The sequence below is a fragment of the Brachyhypopomus gauderio genome, chromosome 18 (genome assembly GCF_052324685.1).
Source record: "Brachyhypopomus gauderio isolate BG-103 chromosome 18, BGAUD_0.2, whole genome shotgun sequence".
NCBI classification, from domain to species: Eukaryota; Metazoa; Chordata; class Actinopteri; order Gymnotiformes; family Hypopomidae; genus Brachyhypopomus; species Brachyhypopomus gauderio.
This window is the reverse complement of record NC_135228.1, coordinates 17,333,248-17,360,543: the sequence shown is the minus strand read 5'-3', so window position 1 is coordinate 17,360,543 and position 27,296 is coordinate 17,333,248. Positions and strand designations below refer to the sequence as shown.

The window sequence follows — 27,296 nt, the reverse complement described above, 5'->3', positions numbered from 1 at the left end:
GCGAACACTGGCATCGAGGAGGAGGAGACCGGTGACTTGTGGCTCCGTGTTTATGCCAGAGCTAGCGTTTTATAAAAACACATTTTTTTGCATGTGGTATGTTTCACAATTTCATCATTTTACACAATAGACCTTTGAAGTCGAGGGTCTGCAGAGTGACTAATTGCTACCAGAAGGAGAATGAATCCCACGAAGGAGTTAGTCAACAACAGAGCTGAGCCGCAAAGCCACCCGGAGCCTCTGTTGGGGTCAAGTACAGGTCAAGAACAGATATCTTTCAAGAGTAAGTCAACATGACCAAAACTGACCCACAAAATAAGAAGATGGTTCAAATATTCACCCAAAACCAAGTGGCTAACTACAAGAAGGACGTGTATTACGTCTGCAGCTAAAATGAGTAAACCGCCCGGCTCAGGCGGAGTTCATGGTGGCTCTATTTTACGACATTTCCTTCCATGAATAATCAATGAGAGACAGCCAGACAGAGTTCTGTGAGACAGTCAGGCAGAAGCAGACTCCGTCCTGCCAGTGTCATCCTTCAATTAACGGTCCCTTCAGGCAGGAAGGTCGGCAGCGCATGCTCAGATTAAGTTATGGCAGTCTACAGACAAGGGTCGTTCGTCTGTGGGCGAGCGCTGACTTCATTGAATGACCTCCACTCTTATCGTGCTCCTATCAGGCAGGGTGGTGGTGGTGGTGGTGTGTGTGTGTGTGTGTGTGTGTGTGTGTGTGTGTGTGTGTGTGTGTGTGTGTGGGATGGGGCTTCTCACCCTCCCCAACAAAAGCCGGGCAGGAAGGAGCTGCCTTTCATTGGACGAGCCGCTATCTCATTGGACGAGCCGCTATCTCATTGGACGAGCCGCTATCTCATTGGACGAGCCACTCTTTTCTCCCGACTTCAGACGAAAACACCCACTGCCTCGGGAGCAAGTGCTTGAATTAAGTAAGTGAAGGAACATCCCTCCGGGCAAACGTGCCACTCACTGTAGCTCAGATCTCACTCTCACTGTGGGCTCTGTTTTCCATACAGCTGTTTCCACACAGCTAAAGTGTAGCTACAAGAAGGCAGACACAAAAGCTAAAGGAAGAGGAGATTAGGGCCAGGGCTGCAGTTATGGTGAGCATGTCAAAGAGAGGTAGCTACGCCTGGGCCCCTTACTCACTCCTCTCATCGTCTCTCTTCCACTTGCATCAAAATTAACCGAAACACCCCCCAATGTCACCTTTTTTTGTAGTGAGAAGTAGGAGAAACAAAAAAAATATGTGACAAGTATGTGAAATATCTGAGGCGAAGCCAAGATGACAGAGGCATTCGTGGCAATTTTATGGCAATGTTTTAGCATTTGGCTACAGCCAACGAGGGCTAATTTGGCAGGAAGCATGAAGCTGTTTTTCACTTCCTGTTATTTATGCATTCCTGATGCTGGGCGCGAGTTAAGCAATGAATGCAGTGGAATATTTAATACAAGAGTCACGGGGGACAGAGCAGTGTGCCTCTTCCTCTTCACGTCAAAAAATAATGATCTTCTCTTAGGACTACTTCATGTACCCTGGGACCCAACCAAACAAAAAGTCCCTCATTCATCACTGATTTAGCAAAGGGATAAATGTAACAAGAGAGGTTTGGAATGAGTAATAAATCATTGATATCTATCCATTGTTACTAATGGCATAATGCAGCCAGTCTTCTTTGGTTTGCCTGCTGTGATTTGACTTGGCCTTGCATGCTCATTAGCATAATTAAAGGAGCGTGAACTGTGTGCAGTAAACAGGCATTCTTACCTTTAAACCGGAGGAAGGATGAATGTCAGCCAAATAATCAAATCAGTGAACAGGAGACAGACATAGACAGACACGGAGAAACAGAGAGAATTACATCACGTTACTGTACGATACCAGGAGAGCAACGAAATAAATGAATGTGACGAGTGTAGAAATGGAGAGTTTGTTCCCTTTATAAACCAATGAGGACCTCTCCGGTGGGTAAACACCTGGAGCTAGCTAACAGGACGACGCTAACCATGCTAACAGAACGATGCTAACACTCCACCGGCCAGGCACGGAGGACAGGCCGATTACTGTACACAGCCGGGGAGCAGAGGCGTCATTAGCCTGGTGACAGGCGTGTCCTGAATCCTGACCTCTTACATCCATCAGTCCTGGCCCGCTATTTACGAGTGTGTGCGGCAATACATTTTCCACCACATATTCATCAACACCCCTGATCATGTGTTCCGAGAGAAATACGTGCGAGATTATCCTCGCTCTCTGATGTGTAAATTAACGGTTATAACTCTTGTCTCTTAAACAGACCGCTCTGATACACACAGCCGAGCTAGGTGTGTCTACGAGCGGTTGGCAAAGGCAGCGAGACTGAGAGTCTGAATTACTGTGTCAGTAGGTGGTCTGTTTGGCCAGCAGCTGCAGAGGGCAATTTGAGAGAAATAACCACATACTTAACATCTATTAAACAGTTAAATAGACTGAAGTAGATACTCAAGAAGTATACAGACAGATCCAGATAAAGCTTCGTTAGGTAAACAATGGGAGATTAAAAAAAAACCTCTCTCTCTCTCTCTCTCTCTCTCTAAGGAGCACAGGCCTCAAAGTTCATCCACTTTTTTGACAGATTTAGACCCTGGAGCTGCATAATGGCCACACTGAGAGTAAATATGATTGTTGGGTATAATGGAATAATTCTTCAGTTTGGCTAGAGGAATCCTGCCTTGCACACAGTGGAGCTCACCTAATTATTGTTTCAATGTTTCTGAGAGTGATGCAGTGGGTCTTGAAGTACCGTGCGGCAGGAGGGCACTGCACTGGGACTGCATGATGACGAGAGGTAACTGGGAGGAGGGGTAACCGCTTTCCCCCGGCCAAGCTCAGCTCACGTGTTCACATTTATCTCGCCTCGAGTGGATATTGAATCAGAATACATAGCCCCCACCCCACCCTTTCTCCCCAACATATCTGACCAATGAGATCTGCAAAGTTAACCAGAGTATGGAAAAGCAATGCCCATAATCCCACCGAGATCCAATTTAGCCCTGTGTAATCCGCACACAGACAGGGCACGCAGAGGAGAGAATTAACGGCAAGCAACTGCGACGTATCAACATGTCGCAGTGAAGGACCAATGGCAGGGGCAGAGGGAGGGGCTTGGAGGCTGAGGGGCAGAGGGAGGGGCTTGGAGGCAGAGGGGACGGCTGGGGCAGTGACAGCAGGGCAGCAGGACAGCTGGTCTCTGGACAACAATAGAGATACACAGACAGGGAGCACGGGCGACACTACCACATACACGGCCCATATCTGGGGCATCTAGCAGTGCTGGCTGCTGCTGGAGAGAGAGGCAACATGGAAGGGAGGGGTGAGGGGGCGGGGTTTGGGGGAGGGGGCGGGGTTTCACACTGTAGTGGAGATGCAGGCGACTCCCTGCAGGTCTGCTTCTTTCCTTCTCCTCCAGCTAAAGTGAACGACCTCGCACACCCCCCGGCTCCTCCCCTCCCTCGCAACGGGACCGCTACCAACGTATGCGCATAATTACAGGAGGGAGGCTCCTCCCCCCCCGCACAGGGGAGGCTTCTCACTCCTCCATCAGGCCCGAGTCGCCAGACCCGCCGGCGCACCGTACGCGGCAAATTGCCTTTCAAAGATACGATTGCATGCTCATTATGTGTGAACTGCAGAACACAATACAACATGAAATCGCTATCTAAATGGATCAACGCAGCAATCGGTAAGGCTTGCACAAGCAACGCCGCGCTGGTGGCCTGCCATGCCCGCTGTGGGTGACAGGTCTGTAGGTGGCCAGAGAGAGAGAGAGAAAGAGAGAGAGAGAGAGAGAGAGAGAGAGAGAGAGAGAGAGAGACGCTGATGGAGATCTTGTGCATCACCAGGACCTCCGTAGCCGGTGGCGTGGACCTAGGCTGGCAGCAGGGTGAAGGGGCTGGCTGCACCATCAGCTCTACATCACTGCTGCGCTCCCTCTACACGACAGATCACATGTTCACCCCGAGAGGAGGCAGCTATCGATTTCTTAGAGGCATGAAAAAAAGTCATCAATTGGACATATTATGTGTGCCTGGCCAGCAGTAACCACCGTTTTCACAGCCACAGTCTGTAATACCCTGAGAAGAGGCTTTCGTGACCAAGGAACATGAAATCTGTGATTACGTTTGACTGATTGACTGAAATATATCAAAAACATCCTCAGAGGGCACAGTAGAGCTCTTCACTCACAGTACGACTACGAAAAAGTTAATGTATGTTTTCAAGAAAAACGTAATCATAATACAAAGTTAGAGACAGTATCTCAAAGTTGCTAACTGCAAATGCACCGCAGAATAATTCATAGAGAAAATGTAGCCATTCCTTTTCCCCCTTTATCTGAACTGTGGTTTCAGCATCTATTCTTTGGAGGATATTCTCCAAGACACGTTTCCAGGGCCATATAGCTAAAAAAGCAACAGTCCCCTAATGTGAACTGACTGCAGTGCAACCATAACTTCTGGAAGACCCAAAACCATTCCAGCAAATATAATTAGCTAGCTTAGCTACTCGCGCATCGATCAGTAACCGCAGGAAGGCATACGTTCCCTACAATTATCATAGGAGCGGGCGGCTTTGTAGCCGAGCTAAAGCTAGCCACGTAAATGGACCCGCTGCACATGGAATGCTGGGTAGACTCTGCTCCTGCGTGTGTAATGGGAACTGAAGAGTCTGTTCCATGGTGCTTAGCCTTCTGTGAGAGGGGAGAAGCGGAGATGTATGACACAGAGAGCCGGGGAGCAGACAGTGTCTCTGCACCACACTGTAAATCAAGCCCTGACTGAATCTCTATTAGTCCAGATGTTGAATTAATCATCTTTACTACTTGCATGGAGGAACTTGCGAGTCATAATATGCTGAATTATTCACTTTCCCTCTACAGGCAGTAATTTCTCTCTGAATTATTGAATTCAGCAATTCCGAGATTGACTAGCTGATTGGCCTTTTAACGTTGCTCGGCCTACTTTGAAGTTCCCTGCCTCTCAGGCTGGTTTGGAGTCACCTTGACACCTAAAAGGCATTTAAGTCTACCTAATTTGAATAGGAACAAAAGACAAGGGTGGCACCATAGCCAAAGTGGGCTTTCCTAAGTGACTGACTGTGAGAAAGAGACAGATGCTTTAATGGTTAATCACCATCCGGCAATCAGTGCACAGTACCCTGCTAATTTGAACTAAGATGTCTGATGAAACATTAATCCCTTAGCTTTCAAGTGTGGTTCAAAAAGAGAATCGTGTAGTTGCTTGGGATATCATACTGCTATTCTACAGGATTTAGCAGCATTATGCCTTGCTCAGGGGCAAACGCTCTATTTGTAATCATTTATCATCAAGACTAGGCGACCGTGAGCTGTAAATGTTCTTTCCTGATGCCATATTTCGCATGGCAAGGGGTTGAAAGTCATGATTGGTAAAATATGATGCTCGATAGTGTAATTTTTAAGAGCATATTAAACAACAAGTGTGATTTTGGTGAAACATCTTGGTATCAGTGGACACATGGCTCTACCACGCGATAAAAACCCACAGCTAACTCTTTACACATAGCAAAGGCAAGTGGAGGAAAAAGACTGTTTTGTGACTGTGAAACTTCCACCTCGCAGAATCACAGTAGCGGATGAATTCTCCGGCTAATCTCCACCCAGCCCTTCAGACGAGCCCGGCCTTCTCCCTCTTCAAGACCCGTCCACTGCCACGCAGTCCTGAGCAAGAGCAGCGTGATCACCAGAGTCGACATCAGTCCCAGCTTGAGGTGCGTGGCCACCGCGGTGTGGACCAAACCCGCCACCCTTCCTCATGCAACACCGTGACCACGGCTATTAAGAAATCATCCCCGCTTTGCATCATCACGAATATTACACAGAACATTCCCAGGTACAAGCTTAAAAAGAGAACCATTGGAAAACTCTCTACTGCCACTCTGACTGGTGGATGGCGACAGATTTGCTTAATGTAATTAGACTGCATTTGCACATTTTTCCCCCCCTTTTACGCTTCCTGGTACTCCATTCCTAAGTACACCTTTCAGAGCAATAATTAATTAATCAGTACGTTTAGAAACAGCAGGCTCCCTTTCCATCCTGGCAATTAATTTTCTGTCTGCTGAACGCGTCTCATCAGCCGCAGGTGAGAGAATGCATTACTTATCTAACTTCTACTCTCCAGGTTGCTGCGGCCCACTTCTTCAAGGCACAGCCCCCACAATCCCCTTCCAGCTGCAACGGCAGCTCCTGATTCGTCAGGCTTTGTTCCAGGGCTCGGAGCTCCGGAGGCGGGTGGTGCGGTGTCACGTCAGCCCGGTCCGGCTGTTGCACCTCAGACGCCAGGACCTGGTTCTTCTCTCCTGCTCCATGTCTCCTCCGGCTGGGCACCTGCCACATCTGACTACCACCTCATCCAAGCCACCACGCACGAGCAGACCCGCCCCAGTCATATCGTGCGTACGGGCCATGGTGATAAGCTTCGAGCCATCAGGCTGAAATTGTGTCCACAAAAAAAAAGAGAAAAAAAGCGGCTGGCAGCTTTTTGCACGTCTCAGAATTGATTCGCTTCTTTTCCTTTCAGGTCTTGTTGAGTCAGACATAATGCAGATAAATGTGCCAAGGTGTTTCTCTTTGAAATTAGCATCTTCCATAAATTCTCAGGACAGCGACAGCATCTAAAATCCGAGAAATCTTTCCTCTTTCCTAAAGTTGTTCTGTGGAGGGATTTCTTGTCTCAGAGTCTACAGCCTTCAGCTAATGATCCCTATGATCTTACATCAATAACATTTATTAGGATTTATGACATCAGAGGATTTATGCATGCAATGCCGTCTCTCCGCACTCTATATTTGGTAATCATTAAAACTAATCAGAGGAATGGCCCACACAACATTTCAATTCATTTACAGAGTATGACTAGATCTTGGATGACCAAAAAAATCATCAAAGCAAAAAAACATTTTGAGGAAAGCAAAGATGAATCAGAAGCAGCTCCGTCTACGGGGCACGGGGGAGGGGGGCTGGATGACGGCCGCTTCTTTCCACGCAGGCACACTACGTGTCAAATGAAGAGCCATCTCAGCTCAAGTCCTCAAATGTCTACAATATTCTCGCAGTGCCATTTCAGCACACGGCTACACACTGCCTTCTAATTCATCCCCCCAACATCCCGCTAGTTAATCCCAGCATGTTTGAGTTCAGAGAGTGAGAGAATGCAAAAAATAAATAGAGTTGCGCTCTCTGGGGTCCGGTATGCTCTGCTTGTTGTGAGAGCACTGCAGACCACTGACATGAGAAGATCATCTCTGATAATACCGCCGGTCTGTTCTCTCTGGCACGGGTTCCTCAGTAGAAAACCGGCCATTTTCTTAGTGCTGGCAGACATTCCAAGGATCCTGCCTTTCTCGGTTGGAGCGCAGACGCGCCGTTCTGGGGGAGTGGGGTGAGAGCGTGTGGGATAAGCTCGCTGGGAACTCGTCAAGAGAAGAGGATCAACGGGAGAAGAAGGAGAAACAGTCCTGATACACAATGACAGCTGTCTCACCTGTCGCGCCCGTCTCACCTGTCTCGTACAGGCTTGCGTCTACAGCCATTGTGGAGCAGAGATGCTTTTCTCTATCGGTCCAGTTCTCCTTTCCACTTAAATTGCTTCAATTGCAACGAAGGGGAAACAAACACTATAACGCAGGATTTTATTTTCAATGACACAATCGAAAAAATCCTCATTAAACATTTGTGGGAAAACTGACAAGACAAGTTGACAGACAACTTATTTTGCCATGAAAAAAAACAAAAAACAAAGCTATTATTTCCCTTTATGTAATAAAAGTCTGCATCTCCAGACATCTCACGATCATGCTAGTAAGCGTAATACTGGAGTCAAACACTCCCATATTGACTTGATAGCTTGATGTAAGCAGCCCTTTTCTCTCAATGCAGTTTCAAGGCATTTTAAAAATCTTACTAATGGAGGCAAACCAGCAGAGTAATGAAAGAGAAAAGACTGGCTGTAAAGAGTGTGGTTATCCTGACAATAAAGCTGTAACCCCTCTACAATCAGCTTTTCTTCAAGAAAAGATTAGGGCCGTGATCAATGAAGCTGGCTGTCATGCTGTTCTTCTTTAAATCCTGCAGAAACACTCAGATGTGGAAGCTCAGTGTTGCTTAGAAGGGTTTTTTTTCCATCAATGAACAACTGTGTGGTCACACAATAAAATAGGCAAATTACATAAGTATGTCCAAAACAGGAAAGTCAGTTTAAGTCAGTCATTTATTACATTTGTCTGAAAACGCACTTATTCTCAAGGGGAGCTTTGACATTCAGATAACAAATATTTCTTTTGTTTGAATTATGAGAGACTGGCGATGTGAAGTGCATAACGATTAACGTGGTTAGTGTCTCCCGAGTACATACGTGTCTATGCTTGGGGAAGCTGGCGTTTCAGAGCTGTGAGGAACGGCTAACGGCTAACGGCTAACCTTGCCTGCTCCTCCATCCTTGGGACGCGATTTTTCATGTGCGAGATTTTCACACAGCGCCACCATAAGATTGAAATGCCAGAGCGCACACTCCTTCGCTCGCCCGCTTCTCCGTGTTAACAGGATACACATCAGCTCTCCTGGCTAGCCTCCAGCTCCGCCCCCACAGACCCCTCCACACACACGCGCGCCGCACGCTAACAGAATGCAACATAACCAAAAACACCCGCAGACAGATAGCATGTTGACACGCGCCAGTGACACAGCCATCAAGCTTCCCCAGCCCCCCGCACCTGGTATCTACACGTTCCTCTGGGAGGGCTAGGACGGCCCCAGCAGCATCTGAGCAGATCCACCCATCTCCTCTCCCCAGTCTCCCGCTCCGCTCAGCCCAGCTCCGTGCACTGATTTACATCCCTTTGTCTCAGTCTGCATATAATCTACCCCCGTCACATTGTGGCCATTGTGGAGAAGGGAGAGGGAGGGAAATAGATGAAGATGGGGGTGGGGGCGGGGCTAACATCGCTCCATCTACCAGAACATTGTTCCATCTAGTTTACTGGCCAGACACCAGTCATTCCCATCACTGCTTCAGGTTTGCTGTGAGCAGGTTCTTGGACAGGGGCCAGGCATGCAACAATAGCAAAGGCAGTGGACCTAAAAACGCCCAGCTTATTACAGGGGTGATTTATCAGCTACAGCTATGACATAAGCATTAAGCGGCAAATCACATCACGCTCGAAGCTATTTATACGCGGCAATACGGATCCAACAGCTCGGACGCAAGACCCGTGCAAGCAGGAACGTGCTCACCCGCGTCAGCCCGGCTGATGGGAGGGAAAGCCGTCTCGTGCCATTTTTCGGCCGGGCGGTGGGTAAATAAAGCCATCGCACATTACAGGTAGATGGGCAGTCCTGTTCTCTCCACCCATTCTGATGAGTCACAGGCAATTTGAAGAGCCCTCGAGGGAGCCTGAGCGTCACCCACTGCACTAATGAACACTGGGAAAACAAAAGCCTTTCACTGGCCCCCAGGGGCCCCTGGGCCGGCCAGTCTGATGTCATTGTGCTTATTCAGTTACAAAAACACCAAGCTCCTTCACTACACCATGGCAACGGAGGTAATTGTTCCTGTGAAATCGGGGGAGAGGTGAGGGGGGGGGTGTTTAAACAAATGCACCGGCCCCTTTTTATGATTAGCAGATAGCCAGTTTCACAAGAGCAGAGGGTGTGTGGTTGACCCTGCCATGTGCGAGCAAGTGCTTCAGCATAATGCTATTATATACAATGCCAACGCCATGAGCCGATCTACAAATGTTTTGCTTATCTGGGCATTACCATGAGAGCTCGTGAAGTGTGTGTGTGTGTGTGTGTGTGAGTGTGTGTGTGGTGTGTGTGTGTGTGTGTGTGTGTGTGTGTGAGGGGGTGGTAATACGGAGAGGGCAAAACAGGCTGATGAAAATGAAAAACAGTTGAGGGAGATTAGGAGCTGTACTAGAGAATGAGAGGAACCAGCGTAGGAGCACGCCCGGGGGAGCCTGGACCTTCTGAACGGGTCGGCCACTGGAGCCGTGAGCACTCCAGCACTCCCGCCCAGCTTTGACCTTCCCCTTAGACCGGGCTGACGGAGCGGGAGTGTTCATTTCTCTATCTGATGAGCGGGCCGCTCATCTATGCCTGGCCAAACACTCTTTAACATTCATTATTCTCGCCAGGCTCTCGTGGGCAACAGAGCTTCCTGCTTGCGTACTAGGAACACCGGGGCCGCAAAAGCTATTTTCCACAAAGTCAAACGCCTGCTGAGACCACGACTGGTGCCGCCGAAGCACCGGAATAAGATCACAAGTGCCAAAAATGCACTTGTGTGTTCATTGTGACTTTCATTATGGAAAATCCCAGTCACTGCAATTCAGTGCAACACAAACAGCTTCTGGTGGTTGTGCCAGGCCACTGTTCACCACGTCCACTCTTCACCACGTCCTGGTGTTGGTCTGCCTAGCACTGACTGTTAGGTGTTACGTGACTGTTAGACCATTAGACGCTCACATGCTCCTTAGACTAGCACCCAACTATTCACCATTTTTGTCTTATTACTACCAACACTATTAGAAGGCTTCAGTTTTGGATGAATCGCGTGTTGTTCTGTGATATTTGTGAACAGTAGCTGCTGTCACATAAAACAGTTCCAGGTAGAGTCGCCCGATCCAAACAATGCCCAATTTTGCCATTTGGGTTCACTGATGATTATGAAAATCCCCCGCTTCAGTATTTGGGATATTGTCTACAACCGAGCACGGTTTGGATAAAAAGACACCTGATATTCATCCTAGATGCTTATTAAAGCATTAAAATTAGAAAATAAATTAGAAGATAAAAATAAATGTGATAAGTCATTAACTTCTCCCTAAGCTAAAATGAACTACATTTGATCAAATATGAAATAACATATCTTGATTTCTTTGCCAAACGCACAAACTTACACTGTTTGTGTACAGTAACTAAATACCTACAGCTGGAGTTTTCTTCCATTTTGGCTGTGAAACTAAACATATTTGGCAATAAGGCAACACGTCTTCAACGGCAGACAGGAAAAACACTTTCTGGCCATGTTTCAAGTCTATTTTAACTGCAAATAGATTTATAAAACATTATTGTAAAAACTAATTAAGAACCAGCTTACAATGGTGTTCATGATGACCTCGAAATATGTTCAGATGAAAGTAAATGTCCCTAGATATCTTCTGATTAAACTGCAGCCTTTGTAAAGACCTGTATCACCATGGAGATCGGTAGAAGGAAATCATATGACTGGATACAATAACCAGAGCATGCAATTTTACTATTATGGGATGGGGATGGTTGGAGGAGGGGGTGCGGGGGGGCGTATGGAGTGGGGTGTGTGTGGGAGGAGGGGCGGATGGAGTGGGTGTGTGTGTGTGTGTGTGAAGGGGTTGGGGGGGGGGGGGGGGGGTGTGAATGCTGCTCTAGTTTAGCTCATTGATTCTTTTCTCGGTACACCATGACATGACCAAAGCAAAGCAGATCCATTCATTTGGGCAGATATGCAGCTGCTTGGTGAATGTCTATCTGCACGTGTGCCTGCACATAAAACAGGGGCACACCAAGGTCCAGAGAGGAATGTCAGGCATCTCAGCATGTCCCCAGAAGCCCTAAATCACTCCTGCAGAGAAACCTCGCCATCCGAAGGACCAGCAGCTCCCCATACCTGGAGGAAGAGTGCGGCACACTCTGGAGGAAGAGTGCGGCACACTCTGGAGGATGAGTGCGGCACACTCCTGAGGAAGAGTGCGGCACACTCCGGAGGAAGAGTGCGGCACACTCTGGAGGAAGAGTGCGACACACTCTGGAGGAAGAGTGCGGCACACTCTGGAGGAAGAGTGCGACACACTCTGGAGGAAGAGTGCGACACACTCCTGAGGAAGAGTGCGGCACACTCTGGAGGAAGAGTGCGACACATTTCTGCTGAGGGTTTGCCCAGCACGGTTTCTGGCTTTGCCATCTCGCATTACATAAACCCTCTGTCCCGCTTTGTAGAATGAGCTCAACAATTCCTCCTGTGGGTTTGAGCGCGTTTCAGACTGACAAGCCAAGCAGATGACACATTTTCTCCAGTTTTTACAGTGTCGGGGAGTGGGTGGGGGGGGGGGGGATGTGGGTAAAACCATGCTGACTGATTCTTCACGGGCTCCACATAAGTGGGGGTGAGCACTGGCCCTCAGCTTTAGGACTCAAACATCATCTATGAAGCTCATTTCTGCCGTGTCTACAGACTGCAGCTTTTCACACAACACACTTCTGCTGGTGTCCATTGTCTGGCTTCTTGTTAATGAAAAATTGCTCATGGATCTTGCTACAATGCTCATGTTTCCTCCCAGTATTTTCCCTCCAGCACTGCAGGCTTGTGCTCTCTTTAAAATGCTTTCGTCTATGAAATAATAACTACCCAGCGCAGCCCTCCATGGGTCAAAAATGATTTACGTTCAGCGGGGTGGTGTAATGATTTTGACACTGCCCACATCTTGAGTCAGTTGGGCCCACACGAACCTCCTGTTTCACAAAAAGAAAACTGAAGGTAATGGCTCTGAAAGCTTTCTCCAAAAATAACTAAAGGATCGACGGGCATTTTATCATAATAAAAACGGCTCCACAATTAAGCACAAAAACGTCGTATACAAAATGGGAACGTTTGGTTCTTAACGAGCGCTTTAAGCCCAGTCCGACAGCAGGGCACCGGGAGTGCGGGAACTACCGGATAATCACGGCGAACCGAGGTGCAGCAGCAGCGATTGCGTGTGAGGACCATGTCCGCAGATGTCCAGAAGCAGCAGCACACGCTGCAATCGCTCGCGACCCCACCTGCAGGAGGAAGCATACGTGGCTCTGGTCCATATGAGCGATAAATGGATCCCAGGAGCCCCACAGGAATGGCTCCGTTAAAGACGGGAAGCATGCATAAACAAACCCGAGCCATTATCCTTTGCTCATGCCAGATGATATAAAGGCGGTTTTTGTTTCAGGATTACCTTTTTGTTGTTTTGTTCCCCCTGTCCCCCCTCAGCCTTCTGGATTACCATTATACACCGCACCAATTTCACTGGTTTTGTTTTTAATTAAACCCAGCTGGTTTCTATATACAGGAATTACAAGAACAAAACATTGAAGGGAAAACAAAACAGGCACTAGGATTTTAACAGATGGAGATATTAAGTGTGTGGTGGTTCTCACCCAACCAAACCGGAGAAGACTCGGCTTTAGACCGACTGACTACACCAGTTAGTAGAGACGTGCGCATCCTTCTACAAGCAGGGAGCATATTTGGTCATAAATGAAAATGAAGGCTGGGAAGTGACAGTGAACTATTCAGCAAACGATGCAGGCACGGCTCGCTTTGCTGAGCCTTATTTAGCGTCCTTTTCCCACAACGGCCCATTTCGCCAACATTACGAGAGGATTTTTTCGCTGTCAGCAAATGCTTTCATTTGTTTTCATCTAGAGAGATGCATCGAAAAGTGGCCCAGGAGTCACTCACCTGGGCCGTTCTGTGAGAGCAAGCCGTCCCTCTGGAGTCCACAATCTTCTCCTTATGGTGAGTGCCCTATCATAGTCCTTGAATGGGAAGCCAACTCATATAAAATTATGGATTTTGAGTAAAATCAAAAACTTCTAGCTTCTTTGCAAATGCTGCTTACCTGAGGCTGGACTCACTTGTTTACTTACTTACTTGTCTTACTTCCTAGTGGTGATGCGTCCAGATGTCTGACTAATCGGACAGCCCTTTGTCTAGTAAAGCAGGTACACGTTCTGAGAGAAACGCATCCGGACCGATACTGCAGAGCCAAACCGGTCATCGGCAGTGAGTGAAACAGCGACACAGCCGCAGCTCACCGCACGACACCTCCGATTTCTCACGCTGCTACGTGTGATTAGGCAGAGCGCTTATCTCACTCACTGGACCCGACACGCTCACAATCCTTGAGCTGAACCCAAATCCACCTTTGTGTCCTGACCTTTCTCCTGGAGCACACGACTGGTACGAGTCTGGAGGACATCCACGCAAAAACAGCTGGAAGGTAAAGGTGGGGTGGACAGAGGACAGGACGGAGGACAGGATGGAGGACAGGGCCGGGAGCAGGACCAGGAGCAGGACGGAGGGCAGGACCGGGAGCAGGACTGTGAGCAGGACGGAGGACAGGACCGGGAGCAGGACTGTGAGCAGGACGGAGGGCAGGATGGAGGACAGAGCCGGGAGCAGGACCGGGAGCAGGACGGAGGGCAGGACCGGGAGCAGGACTGGGAGCAGGACGGAGGGCAGGATGGAGGACAGAGCCGGGAGCAGGACCAGGAGCAGGACTGTGAGCAGGACGGAGGGCAGGATGGAGGACAGGGCCGGGAGCAGGACTGGGAGCAGGACTGTGAGCAGGACGGAGGGCAGGACCGGGAGCAGGACCAGGAGCAGGACGGAGGGCAGGACCGGGAGCAGGACTGTGAGCAGGACGGCGGCCAAAGATTTACACATTGCCAAGACTGAAATTAAAAGTAGGCAGTGACTGTAACTTTCAGCGCTGAAATATTTTAGATAGTTTGAAAATCTTTCAAATTTATGCATATATCATGCATCTGACAGAACTAAATACAATCTGGAAACATCCATTTGAATAGTTAATGATAACGACGTGATAAAAAATAAGAAATGAGTTCACTAGCAACACGGACGTTATTAGTTATTAGCAGTTACTCCAGATTTTGCTATCTCTTAGAGAAGCTTGACATCGTTACACATGTCCTAGTTTTAGAAGTTTTCCTGATTTGCGCATAATTGGTCTCTTGGTTAGTCCTGCAGTGTCTAATTGTTGGCAGAATGTGAGAGCAGCCATTGTACAAATGGGCAAACGCACTCACTCACTCACTCACACTTGACCGGGCCCTCTGACCTGTAAACCTTTTTTTCCTCACTTATCTTCTGAACTCGTGCATTTTGTAAGCCTCTCCATTCTTTACTATAATTCATGTGTGTGAGGAAAAATATAACATAAAATACTTTTATTGCTTTCATTAACACGGACAATTGCACTTAAGAATAATGCCTCCCTCTAGGTGGGCCGTAAATTCATTGCGATTTTAAAGGAGTATTCACTGATTGCAAGTTTGCCTATTCATTTGCTGCTCAGCAATTCCATAACCCTCAGTGCCTGTCGCTTAATTAAAAGCATCTACTTCGTGAACATTTTCTTAAGTGAGTTTTATGAATTGCCCTTGCATTAAGCAAAAATGGGCAGGACCGTAGCGTGCATCTTAGCACCGGTTCAGCGGCTGAGTATGTCACACTGCACAGCCCCTCCCCTCCGCCTGACCCCACGCTGCAGACCCCACCCCATCTGATGACACACTCTGCATAGCCCCTCCCCTCCATTTGACACCATGCTGCATAACCCCCCCCCCCCCCCCCCCCCCCCCGCGCCTCTTTCTAAGAAGCTGCTTATCTGACCTAAAGCGAATCTCTAGGGGTTCGCAAACGGAGAGAAAGGTGGGGATCTGGTTTTAGTAGAGCACACATAAAGAGCAACTGCGCTTTTTCTCTTTTTAAGCGGAGGAGCGATTGACCCACGGTGAGGGTCTGTGGAGGAGTGCAGCACATCAATGGGCCACAGAACCTACGCTTAGCTTGGTCCGTGCACCAATGTGTCTCCTAATTAATAAAGTGACTCAAGCCATTCCCTCTGTAGGAGTGACCTATACAGACCACACAATCACTGTGTTGTTTCTAATGGAAAATATTGATCCGGTTGAGGGAGTAAAACAGGGAGCCAGAGCAAGCATGTTTACCCAGTTCCCATGGAGAGGTTGGGTTACTTACAACCTCCACTGGCCTTCAGCTCCTGCACAAAACATTCGGTTGTTGGGTTTTTTTTGTACACTCTTGAGAAACGCTGAGTAATTTAGAGTATTTTCTGGATGGCAGTCTAACAGGAGTGAGGGTTCCAGGGTCTCTAAAAACAACACCACCACCACACAAACACACACACACACACACACACACACACACACACACACACACACACACACACACACACACACACACACACACACACACACACCTCAGCCCTGTGAAAATAAAGATGAGGAGATAAAGAGGCAGTCAGAACAGGTGACGCTGAAGCCCTGGACTTCTTAGCAAGTTTCTGCAGCAGTCGTGAGGTCTGGGATGGGCTACACGAGAACCACGTCTGTCTGTCTGTTTTCTTTTCCTTTCTCATGTGTTAAAAACTTCAAAGAGGAACGGAGAACTTCACTCAGCATCACACCAGACGGCATAAACGAAGTCCCTTCTGCTCTTCTCTAACATGGAACAGAGGTCACTCCAGACCCGCCTCAGGCAGCCATCTGCTTTCACATCTTAAACCTTCCTGAGAGCATTTGCAAAGTTAAAAGGATCCAAGAATAAGAAAAACTTATTAAAACAAAAGCTAATAATGATCAAACCAGTCCAAGTCCAAGTTCGAGAACCAGTCATGTTGGTTGGGAAATTAAGCAGTCAGGTTTGTAATTTGGACTTCCTTTACATTCACACATGCCTCCGATTGCAGTGGACATCACATTGGGGAGACATAATAAAATCTATAAAAAAGGCACGAAAATAAACTTTGTGCCTATGGCAGTGATTAGGTGACCTTCCCCCTAAAAGTGAGTCATTCCAGACAAGATCTCCCACACCTCTGCCACACGGCGTTACCCAGCCGTGTGAGGAAGACTCAGAGGCAGGAGCGTGCGCAGACACCTCACCTCATTACTCACACGCTTGCACCTTGGGTAAGACTTATCGGCACACGCTGAAGACCTTCCCTGGCTGACAACACAGAGGAATGCCACACATTCTCCTGGTCGCTGTGTTCAAAGAGCTGGATCTGTCATAGCTGACTACGCTTTAGAAATTGGCGGGAAAGTGGAGAGATCAATAACGGGGCCATACTTACCACAGGAAAGACAAGCCTTCCACAGAGGCACGAAGCGGCTAGTCGAGAGAGAGCTCAACAAGCCTTCCTGAGTGTGACTGCTCTATGAAACAGACGCGAGTGCCGCTTCCGTCGGCCGTGCCGTGAGCTCTCCTGCTAGATGGTCTACACCGACGGCTTCGGCTTATTCCACAGGCTCACCGCTCTACACTTCTAACACATGCTGGAGCTGAACTGTTCTTTTTTACTTCAATGAGATGACCTGGATTCACAAGCAGAACGAGGCTCTCAAATCCACACAGGGAGCATGTGATGTCCTGGGGAGCTGTTCGCACGGGAGGTGTTGTGGTGGCATTTCTCTCCCCCATGATGCACCTGCTATTCACCAGAAGAGCTGCAAACCCGCAGGGCAGCAGCGTTCATCATAGAAGTGCACGGCGTTGCAAACGCACAGGTAGAGAGACTCCTCCCACCCTGAGCGTAGCTCCGCCCAGCACCAGGAGCCAGTGCACGTTTACTCTCACTCTGCACCACCAAACGTTTCCCAAATCCAACCCTTGTTTGTAAACATTTGCAAACTTGGGCAAACAGAAGTTACCTTTCTGTCTATTAGCTTTACGTTTCCAATGAATGTTTGTCAACACAGGCAAACAGATGCAAAACTTTGTTTGCTGCAAACATAAACCACGCTAGGAGACTCGACACGAGAGCAGCGCCGTCAGGAGCAGCGTGGGCCCCGACTAGCACCCTGCTCCGTCACGGGCTGGACCAGCCTTTGATCCCTCGCTCCACAACAGCTGCAAACGAGCAGGCCGGGTCGGGTTGTTGCGTAATAGCGCATTCCGCCGTCCGAGCTCCAAATCACTGTTTATTGATTCTTCAGACAGAACGAATGAAGACGGAGGAAAAAAAAAGCCATTGGACTGGAGCGGCGGAGAGCCGGAGGAGAGCGCGGCTGGCGGCGCATTAGTGGCCCCTGCTCATCTTTGAATATTGATCTTTGCCTACAGCCCCAAACATCTACATCCCGACCCCACTTATCACCATAAAGATCTACGTACACATCAATGCGGCCGACAGCTGAAATCCCACATCTTAATCATTGCTTTGTTATTTTTAGCCGTGTAGTCTCACTGGTCCTGGAAGGGGCGGCCTGCATGCACAGCCTGGCGAGTTCATGCATGTTTGGGTTGAGCTCGGAGGGGCGGGACGGACGGTGAGCAGCCAAACTGTGACGCTGATGGCTGGTCTCTCTCCGGCCTGGCCGTCTGCAGTGCGCCTGTAGCCACTCAACATCACCGACATGTGACAGCATAAATCAGCTCTGCTCGGTCTCATCGTAAAAGACTATGTCAATTTGTCATTGCTAATGGGTGCAGACACAACAAATTAATCCGGCTAATGTCTCTCTTTATGAAGTTCTAGCTTTGCAGACGTGCAGGTTTGAGACCCAGAACACTTATTTTCACTCAGAGTAAAGTAGAGAAGGGCCTGGTTTTCTGTAAACAGACTGGGATGTGCTGTATGGCTGCTGGCGTGATGAGGAGCAGCTGGAGGTTGTGAGTGAAGGTGTGTTTTCTGGGCGTGAGTGGAGGAAGCTGCTTCTCCAGACTCCTGCTGCTGCTGCCTGCTTGTTCATTGGTGCGGCTGCAAACCTTGACGAATAGTTACTGAAGATATCAATCGCCTTAGATCACTGGAAAGACATGGCTTGAATAGCGCCCCCTATTGACTGTCAAGAGTAATAAGAAGCTGAACCTCAAATACATACATGCGCGCACACGCACACACACACACAAACACAAACAAACATGAGCACACACACACACACACACACACAGGCGCGTGCACACACACTCACTCACATGCACAGATAGGTCTTGATCAACATCAGCAACTGGAGGCCAACCGGTTGTCATGACAACATACTCTGCTGTTGAGAGAGCTGGGAACACGCTTGTTGAATGACAATAGCCCAAGCACGCTGACTTTAGAAAAAAAATAGCCGACCGTTTTTCAATGGGCTAATAATTTCAGCAGTGAATCATGAGAGTTTTACTACTTTAAAATAACGCCCAATATACAAGGCTCTGAAAAACTTCTGAGGTGATCGTTTGTAAACTCTGGCATGTTTATGCCACTTTGTTTGAGGAAGCGCTTATTTGTGTAACTGATAAATTTCTCCCCTTCCCTAGCGAGTTTGAGACATCGATTAGCAATCCAATTCTCACAACTTATTTTCTAAGTGATTACGAAGAGATGAAAGGAAATCTGTCTGCTCTCTCCGTCCACCGCAGAGGCTCAGCAAAGCTGTGGTAATTATCTATGAAAGTCTCACGGCACGACAGGTTCAGAAGGTCCCTCTGTAGAATGTAAAGATGATGAGATCCTTTTTCTCCTGAATGCCACCCTTATCCCATCAGTTCTTCACCTTGAGCCCCTCGTAAAGCTCTGCTGCAGAGGGGCGAGTCTGGCCGTCTGAACCCGGCCACGGTACCAACCGTCTGGGAGACGTCACGGCGGCGGAGAGGGGCCGGGCTGCAGCGCGTGAAGACGCCATCGTGGGAGAGGGTCGCGACCCCGAGCCTTCTCCTGCGCTCAGGTATACGTGTCAGCGTGCGGGGGATCTGGGAGCACTCGGCTTGACGTGATTCATACACCCCGTCTCATTGGTTAGATGCTCCTTGCTTCGCAAGCCCCTAGTCTGTGCATTTTTCGGTTTGAACATGTGGCAAATTAGCCTTAATAAAGCACAGAACACTTTCACCTCCCTTTAAACAAATTCCATCTGCCTTCATCTTCCTCATTAAAACGACTGGGACTAGTTTCCTCGTTCTCCTTATTTTCGTCTTCTTAAGGACAAAAAGTCCCCATTGTTTCCAGAAAGAACAATCTCACGTATCACACTGAAGAGCAGGTTGGTGCACATGAACCGTCCAGGGCGTTAGACCCTTAGAGAGACGCCGCTAGTCATCTTACAAAGCAAAGTAGAATAAGCCGGACGTCCTCTGGCGACAGGGCTAGCCGCGAACACAAATCCACTAACATGTCGTGCGGAGGCAGACCAGTGTGGAAAGGATCATTTACCCCTCTCACGCTGACACAGAGAACAGCGTGGGGCAAATCTGCCTGCCAAGACGGGGGAAGAGGCAGAGACGGGCCAAGAACCAGCAGAGAAGCCTGCGAGAGGCCAGTTCCAGCCCCGAGGCCCCTCTCTCTTGCCCTCTCCGGCCCTACTAATGGGGTGAAGACTTCACCCGCTCCCATGTCTCAACACCTCCAGGAGCAGAGCACCTGGGGGGAACGGGCCCGGCGCTTTGCTACGGTGTCTGTGACAGCCCAATGAAAACTTGAGTGCCTCGTGGTTTAAGGCACATTAAACGGTCACAGGTGAATGAGCTGTGAAAACACTGCTGCCACAACTCCTATTCATTCGAATTTGTGTGGGATTATAGTGCATGTACAACCAATTAAAGCGCTAGCGCTCACAAATCTGCATGTTTTTTCTTTCTTTCTCTCTTCCATGAGGTACTCAGACCTTCAAAATGTCAGGCCAAGGAAGGATGTGGCAGGACTAGTTAGAGCAAATCTACTTCACTCTTTTTTTTTCCCGTTCTCTCCCACAGCCTTTTGGTGAGGAGCGAGGGATGGGAACCATGTGTGTGTGTCCAGAAGGATCCGGAGGGAGAGGGGGAAAGAGAGCGACGTGTCAGTCCATCTCTCTGGCTGCGTCTGGGACTCCACTGAGCCCATCAAGGCTACTGGGAGACTTTTACAAATTCCCTCTTTCTCACCATGGTCACGGGCGGCGGGAACGGGAGCAAGGAGGGGCGTGTTGGCGCTGGAAATCAATCCAATGTGCTTGGACTTCCATTCACGACCTGACAAATGAACTTCCCTTTCCCTGCGAGACAGCACCACAGAAAAGATTAGGCCCCCGGGCTATTAGGAGGCTGCAGTGACCACTGGAGTGCTATGAGATTCCACTCACGCTTTTAAGTTCTAATCGGGCACTCGGCGAGCCATACCAAACATGAGTCTGATGGCATTTAATGCACGCAGAGAGCACGGACTCCATGACTGAGAGAACTGGCATGTAGAGAAGAACAGATGCTGCTTCACCTGGCCGTCCTGTGCTCCAAAATAACCTTTCCTCTGTTCCCGCTATACTTAGACGGCCATTATTCTTAGCTGGGTCTCAGGCGGGGGTTCACTGAGCTATCTGTTTCAGCTGGCTGATGACTGGGGAGACAGCCATGTTTGAGAGCTTTCCTTTTGTCTATGGCACAAGTTTCTATATGTGACAGTGGCACTGAAATGGAAGCTACAGTCTACAGCAGTCTGCTGGGAGTTGCCCTGTATGACAGAAGTGCCAGGCAGTCAAATGAATTATATATATGACAAACAAATTCTTCACAGAAAATCCATAAAACCAGGCAAATATAGAACTATTGGGAGGTTTTATTATTTTTTAAAAGAAGAAAACTAAACACTAAACATACTGCAGTAACCTAGGTTGGTAAAATTAGTGATTCCGTCTACATGACAAAAACCTACAATATATAGCAGTAGTTAGATGCAGAGCAGCGTGATTAAATGGGCCTTGTTTTAGCCTGTAAAAAGGCCCACAGTGTATCTGATATTATATACTTCCCTCCCTGGCCTGACATTTATTATATACTGCCATCAACACTGAGGATGATATGCATTCTCTAATGGGACGTGTTTTTTCCATATCAGCGTTAGTACTACCCCAGCCAACGTTACAAACATGAGCATTCAGCCTCAAAAACATCTTGGTGGATTTCAAACCTTTAGCAGAGCTACATGCAATGAAAAGAGACTTCATATTAGCTCCATATCAGAGATGCATTATTCCTATTGAACAACAAAATATTCATGTACAAAAAAAAAAAAAGAAAATCACAAGACGACCTCCATAAATACAAAAGAGACAGAAAAAAAAAACTTTGTGTTATTTCTTCTGTATCAACTTGAATATACAAGTAAGTTAAATCTACCCCCAGGGAGTGATGTGATTGTGCCATCTGGATCTGTTGCTTCAAGCGCAGATCAAGATGAGAGTGGCTTGGGCATATCACGCACAATTGGCCACTTGTGGCTGCTTAGGAAGGAGCAGATATTCCCTGGCATGTGAAAGTCTCCCGGCCTCACATCCCGTCTGAGCGGGGCGTGGTGGTGGGACGGCGTGGAGACGCCAGCAGCAGCTGAAGATCACTTGTGTTTGAGGGGTGCACCACCATCATTAGCTGTAAGTGGCACTAGGAAAACAGCCCGAGTCTGGCCACGGGCCCACTCCACGTTATTTACAGCAAACACATCCTGTCTGCGTGTAGCGCAGCTGTAGCTACTGCAGGTGGAGAAGCCAGAACTGGGGCCAGAACTGGGGCCTGAACCAGGGCCTGAACCGGGGCTTGAACCGGGGCTTGAACCGGGACCCAGCCCCACAGATCACCAGCCGTGAGGCACAGAGAGTGGAGCTTTTGCTTGCGGTTATTGCTTTCCTGATGTCTTTGTTCTAGCTCTCTGGCATTGTTAGATCTAATGGATGTTGCCATGCCGGCACCCCAGGAGAGCTGTGGTGTCATCAAAGCTGGGGGAGAAGGGGGCGGGGCGAGGGGCGGGGCTGGGGACTTGCGTGCGTGGCCTTGGGTCAGCGTGGGGGATGAGGTAATGCCTCCTCCAGAGTCTCAGCGTGGGGAGGACGGTCCCGCCCCCTCCTCCTCTCCCCTGCCTCCCCCGCTACGGCAGGCCCTACATCACCAGCAACAATGAGCCGACAGCATGTGTGCAGAGAGCCCTTCATGCACCATGAGTGTGGCGAGAGGAGCTCCTTGAAGGACAAAGCCTGGCCGTGTGCTGTGCTGAGCTGGACCATTGTCTTCCAACACGCTGTGTGTGTGTGTGTGTGTGTGTGTGTGTGTGTGTGTGTGTGTGTGTGTGTGGTGGTGGCGGTTGGATTTGCATTCAAACACATCCATGCCCTCTAGAGTTCTGAGAACAGTCCCAAGATAAAAACCGAACACACCCCACACCTCTGGAAGGTCGGGGGAAGAATGATATCTGGAGGATGGAGAAATAAATCAGAAGCATGCTAAGAAAGACTCGGCTGCACATTGTCCTGTAAAACGCCGTCTCTGCGACCTTGTACCTATGAGGTCCTGGTCCCGTTGCTATGGCGCGCAATCTGTACCATCCACCTCTCGTTGGCCAGGCTCTCTGTGAGAACACATTGACCTCATATTGAGAACGCTCTGCCCCTTCATCCCCTTCATCATCGCCTTCGTCGTTGCCATTCACACAGCTGAAGAGTTCCTACAGGCTTCAGACGGCCCTCCACGAGCTTCTCCGCGATCTGCAGCTTCTGCCGCAGGAAAACAAAAAAACACGTCGCCGCTTCATACTGCCGGACGACGCACCTGGCAGCGGCTGAACCGCGGAGCGGATTCTGTTGTGTGAGGGGCAGAAAGAACGGGCTGCATTGTTTTGTCCAGAACTGCTTGTCCTTGTTGGATTGTGGGTAATCGTATGACGACAAATATGCAGATAGCGCATCCCCGATTGGTCAGGGACAAAAACATATGCGACTTGTTAGAGGCCTCATTTACACGGTGCGGCCTGGCGGAGAGTAATGATTGACGATCTCTTGTCGAGGTCTAGCGGTAACCTCCTCGTGACCCCTGCCCTTACGCCCCTAGCAGCGCGCGAATTCCGGGCCTTTCACTACCGGGCGTCATCTCCTCAACCCACATGCTGCTCGGTATAAACAGCTTCTGTAATGGCTTCATAAATCTTGAAGAGTAAACGCAGCAGAAATAAATAAGATCCGTTGGGTTTGTGCTGCATCATCCCACAGGATATGCTTAGCAGTGCCTAGCAGGCCTGTGTTTTTACTACACAGACACACACTTGCATAAAACATACACAGGTTCCTACCCGCACACACCCACACCCGCATGCACACTCCCCAGTTTTACTCACACTAAACCACTCGCCAGGACCCAAATAAGAGCTTACTGTTACAAACTCTGTAGAATTAGGATTGCTGTATTTGGCTGTAGTGTCTTGGCACAAGAAAATGCAGCTCCATAAAAAAAAAAAAAACCCTTCTAACACAAGGCTGCAGACGTAATTTGGGAAGGAGATCGTCGATCCGCTGCTATTTTTTTTTTGACAGTCTTTGAGGCGATGCTTTGTGTCGGAGAAGAGAGAGTGAAGTGAAGGATCACTGCAGAAGTTTCAGCATCTCGCTGTGGTTTGATGGATGCCACACACCTCTACTGTGCTGGCAGTCTCGAGGCTGACGACCTCCGAGGGAGCCTGCCAGGCTAATCCTAGCGCTCCTCTCTCCTCCGTCATTAACTGACAGCTTCCCGAGACACGGAGAGGAGTCAACAAAACAGATTCCAATACCTCCAGCACCTTGCTGATCTTCACCTGCATATTTCCCCTGGGATATTTTAGGATCTGTATTCTTGGAAAACCCTTTCTGATGCGAGTTTAGCTCCCTTAAATGGACACGTCCCTCCGAGGTTCACCGCGCCCTCTACGGTGTACCGCGCACCGTGTGTTTCGGTTTGGTTGTTGTGGAACAACGGGAGAGTGAGACAGAGTGTGTGAGACAGAGTGTGTGAGACAGGGGAATCTTACCTACGAATCGCAGTGAAGGCAGGCAGACAGCAGGAAGAGATGTAGCATGGAGGGAAGAGAAAGAACCTTTAGTTACAGCACATAATGAACAAACACTGCTCAAGTAACATCAGACCGGCAGGCAAAAATGTCTGGAAATTGAAGACAGTTTGTGTTATAAGGTTTCATGGCTAAAGTTCTGAAGTTTGCTCATGCTTTCTGAGGCACATGACATCTACAAACATAACACTCTGACACACAGACTCACACAGACGGACACAAACAGACGGACACACACTTCAGTGTGACAGAGACATATAAATTCATTCATTCATTCATTCATTTTCTGTACCGCTTAATCCCGCTAGTCGGGGTCACGAGGGCAGGGGGGAGGGGGGCTGTAGCCAATCCCAGCATCTCCGGGCGAAGGCAGGGTACACCATGGGCAGGTCGCCAGTCCACAGAGACATATGACTCTTTCAAAAAGGTAGCGGTCACCAATGCCCCGACTGGAAGTCCAAGGATTAGGCCACATGTTCTTACAACGGGCATCCAAGTGTGAAATCAATGGAGCCCAAAGCACAGTTGTCTACGCTGCAGTCAGGTCGGTGCCGATACCTGCCATGGGCTTTTGTTTCGTCTTCAGTCACCTGCAATCACTCTAGCGCTGCTACACTCCAACACGACAAACATGGTGAAGAGTGTCAGAGTCAGCCGCCTCTACGCCTCTGTTGCTATATGACAAAGAATCTGCCATAGTGAGAAGCTGCTATCCAACACTGTTTGCAGGCATATAACACGGTAGCATAAAGTAAATTTTATTCAGTTTTTCAGACGGAAATTCAGTTCTGCGGAATCTACTTAGCCAGAAAAGATGTGTACGAGCACTATATCTGTGTGATATAGTGGAAGATTAATAGAGGACATGGAGTGAAGACCCCTGCTAATGTGTTTCCTATTGCTTGACTCTTAGGTCACCAAGTGGCCTCAAGGTCAACCTCTTAAAATAAGAAGCTTTTGTAGTCATTATCTTTCCCTGTGCGCAAGGAGACGGCAGGCGCAGAGCGCAGACGCCCGTGAGAGACTCACATCATGTTTGGCATCTTTCACCAGGCCTTCTGGATTTCTTCTCCTGATGAACCTTGACCCCTGCCTGAGTCAGCACTGCCAGATAGCCTGCAAACTTTTGCAGCGTACGCAGACATACGCGGTATTAGAGGAGAGAGGATGTTATCGGGGCGGGCGGTGTATACCCAAGGGGGCTCACTGCCATGTGCAATGCATCATGGGGTGCAGCAGTATGGCGCTTGATGAAATACTGGGATGTCACTGAGCCTTATCAGGCACTGCGATTCAGACGATAGGTGAAGGTGGGCGTGTTTTCACTGAGAGGACCATATTTATCAGCAGGGTGAGTTTCAGACGCAGCTGTTCCATTCTAAATTCTCCTGCTTTAATGTTATAATGAAGAGCTTGCTGTCTAGGGGAAAAACAGCATATTCATGGCTCTTTCATGTGTATATCATAGGTGCGGCATCGCTACTCTGATAGGACGACCGGCTCGGCGAGGAACACAACCTGCTCTGCGAGGAACACGCCTGCCTTTCTTCGGCATGTCTCCAGGTCTCTAAATAACGCTGGCATGTGTGGATTTATAGCACTGCTGTTCTCGTGTGCTCAGAATAAATCGGAGCCATTGCTCTCCATTATATGCCCTGGATGGGGTGTTATATGACTGCCTGCAAGAACTAAAATCTGCTTAGCGAACAGGTTTCGATGGGTTTTGGCTGCCTGACAATGGGGAACTTTATACACATGTGTCACTCAAGACGGTCTGTATTACTTTGTATCAAATTTTACCTTTTCTGTCGATTCTGGTCATTATAAAGCAACTTGTGGATACAAACAACTGAATTCCTCACAGAAGGTAGCCTTCTCTTTAAAGGTATACCAGTCCAATCTATTTAAAACAATGAAACTCATCAGTAGAGTATTAAAGAACTCTAAGCACGTATGTGCTCAATAGAGAATCCCCTATGCTTTTGGACTATTTAGGTAAGGCCTAATTCTTGACTAGAAGCCAAAAGAATTTAACAAATTGGGGAATATTATTTGTAATTCAGCAACGCTAGATCTGAGATTCCAGTAATTACAGACTCACCTCATTAGTAACTTGGATATGTCTATTTTAAGGCGGCTGAAGCAAGAATCTAAATTCTTGCGGCAAAATACTTTTAAAAATAAACACGTTTGCTTTGGCCAGACGTTGCTGCAAGTCAGCTTGGATTAACGGTTGGCCAAGGGTTCAACAGTCTGATTAACATCACATCGCTCCTTCTGCTCTGCTACTTAAGGCCAAGCAGCTGGTCTACAGGTTTCCTCCCTCCAGAAGGTAAAGAAGTGAGGGGGGTTCCTCGGACTCAGAAAAGATCCTGTTTACCATTTCAAAGGGAAGTATTGATTTTTTCCTCATCCATAAAGCTAAAGCAGGACAGTTGTGATGTATGCATACGTAGGTTTAGTTCGAAGTTAAAAGGGGGACACACAAATGTGACAAGCAGCACATAAGTGTGGCAGCTGCATGCAAGAATGGGTTTTCAGGAATGCAGCACGCGTTAGCGGGGCTCAACGGTTCAGCTCCTGTCTCAGATGTACCACATGGGTGC

At 48.5% G+C, this 27,296-nt stretch overlaps 1 protein-coding gene and 1 long non-coding RNA gene across 12 annotated transcripts in view; one reads left to right on the top strand and one right to left on the bottom strand.

The window, feature by feature from the left end:
- Positions 1-27,296, bottom strand: part of ncam1a (neural cell adhesion molecule 1a) — a 156,137-nt gene that overhangs the window by 87,425 nt on the left and 41,416 nt on the right. The gene's annotated exons all lie outside the window — the stretch shown is intronic.
- On the top strand, positions 838-6,233 carry LOC143481716 (uncharacterized). Its single transcript, XR_013122061.1, has 3 exons — positions 838-943; positions 5,651-5,799; positions 6,213-6,233. It is a non-coding gene; the product is annotated as an uncharacterized LOC143481716 (long non-coding RNA).